Source organism: Convolutriloba macropyga, unplaced genomic scaffold, assembly GCF_964194025.1.
Source record: "Convolutriloba macropyga unplaced genomic scaffold, txConMacr16.3 SCAFFOLD_1171, whole genome shotgun sequence".
NCBI classification, from domain to species: Eukaryota; Metazoa; Xenacoelomorpha; order Acoela; family Convolutidae; genus Convolutriloba; species Convolutriloba macropyga.
The window spans coordinates 40,208-42,500 of record NW_027451745.1 but is presented as its reverse complement, the minus strand read 5'-3'; the positions used below and the strand labels follow the sequence as shown (position 1 = coordinate 42,500).

At 39.4% G+C, this 2,293-nt stretch overlaps 1 pseudogene; it reads right to left on the bottom strand.

Moving 5' to 3' along the window:
- Nucleotides 1–1,662: 1,662 nt before the first annotated feature.
- Nucleotides 1,663–1,814, bottom strand: LOC142356933 (5.8S ribosomal RNA; annotated as a pseudogene).
- Nucleotides 1,815–2,293: the final 479 nt, after the last annotated feature.

Here is a 2,293-nt window from a genome sequence, read left to right as displayed (position 1 = left end):
GGTTCACTGACCAATATGAGACAGAAACCGATTCAGCAGTTTTGTTCGCTACTACTATCAAACACAGGTCGAAGTTTCCATTCAGTCATTAATTCCAACTTTCAAATGTTGTTGTTTCAGCTTTCGCTTACTAGAAGCAACATAATACTCGCTGCAATACAGACCTCGGGAAACCCTCACCGTGAATAAGGTTCACTCACATATTTCACTACATTTTGCGTGGGATTGGAGATGAGGCTACTCGTTCTTGCTCAGTACTAGGCTGAAAATTAACGAAACTTCGTTACAAACGTTCACATGTTGATGTTTCCGCTTTCGCGTACTCGAAACAACATAATACTAGTCTTTGTAATTTAGTTTCATAATTTCAACTGTTCTCATGCAGAATTTTTGCTCATTCTTATCCCAAATTTTGACCTGGCTACTAGTTACACTCCTTGTACTTATTGCAAAATGACCACAAATTTCAACAGCTTTCACATGTTGCTGTTTCGGCTTTCGCTTACTACAGTCAACATAATACTCGTTGCAAAATAAGTGCTCGGCATCTGCAATTTTCCAAAGACGAAGTTTCGCCAGTTCAATTTTCGCTCGCCAATTATGGCTACTAATTCACACGGTACTGAGCTCAACAACATTAAATTTGTTCAGCAAGACTTTCACATGTTGATGTTTTGGCTTTCGCCTACTAGAAGCAACATAATACTCGTCTTGTTAGCTCATTCAATGAGAATAGCTTTTCCCGTTGAGAATTTTTGCCTTCAATTGGCGTTGTAGTGAGTTTGGCTACTCAGATCACCAAATACTTGTGACAATTCGAACCAGAAATGTTTTCAATTTTCACATGCTGATGTTTCGGATTCAACCTACTAGAAGCAGCATAATACTTGTATTCAACAATTTCTGTATCAAATCCCAGTTTTCTCTGGTGCATCTTTGCCAAACTATTCCAAACTGCCTGAGTCTGAATACCAATTACAGGTACTAGTAAATGCACGTTACTAAGGACTATATAGTTCTAGGTTACTGTACACAACGACGTTCACATGTTGATGTTTCAGCTGCCGCTTACTAGAAACAACATAATACTTATCGTGCATACCTTTCCATAACTTGTCCTTTTCAGATGCATTAGTTTCCCTTTGTCTTGGCTTCTACAGTCAGACTGGCTACTAGTAACAGCACAGTACTAATCACATATCGTTCTACAGTTTGCAGACAACTTTCACATGTTGATGTTTCAGCTTTCGCCTACTAGAAACAACATAATACTCGCTGTATACATTTGTAGTTCTCTATGTAACTTTCATGTGAAGAAGTTTCGCCAGTCTTTTTGACTGTCTCAAATCTGAGTCATGCTTAGGCTACTAGTTGCTTCATAGTACTTATCGCCTCGAGATCATTGAACAAAACTTGATTTTCACATGTTGCTGTTTCAGCTTCCGCTTACTAGAAACAACATAATACTAGTCTCATTAAGTTCCGTCTCTTTGCAATTTTCTTATGAAGAAAATTCGCCATCACAATGACTCCAGCAGTTCTTGATCAAGCAATGCAATCATTGATCAGAATGCTATTATTTGAATCGGTTCTGCTTTAAGTGTTCCAATTTTATTGGAAGCACCAACAATAGAACATCAATGTGTTCAATCGAGAGTTATATAACCCTGAATCGGACGCAGTCAACAGCCGAAGCCGAGACCGCCTTTTGCGTTAGAGAGGTCGGTAAACAAATCTTGCGATTCATACCGAATTAACACATATAGCTGTGCTCCTCTTCGTAAAGCGAGCCAAGTGATCCCCTGTTGAAGGATGTATTTGGACCAATCTAGTAGCATTTGGTTTCCAACAAGCTCTCCCAAGTTAGCTTACTTATTGGGCTTTTCAACCAATTCGGTTGGCTACAAGCATCATCAAAGTACTAGCCACAGTTTGATCGCAAAATTCTACGACTTTCACATGTTGATGTTTCGGCTTGCGCTTAGCCTACTATAAGCAACATAATACTAGTCATATCATAGAGCGTGATCAGCTTGTGACGTTCTCATGATGAAGTTTCACCAACAGTGTCTCACTTCGAGCTTAAATCCAGCTACTAGTAACTACACAGTACTGACTGCAACGATAACTTTTATCTATACCTTTCACATGCTGCGCTTTCGGCCAGGGCCTACTAACGTCAACATAATACTCGATATAAACTTTTGTTCATGATGCAGCTTCCCCATGCAGAAGTTTCGCCTTCAAATGCTCTCTTGGCCATATGACGTAAGAAAAGGTTACTAGTAACATC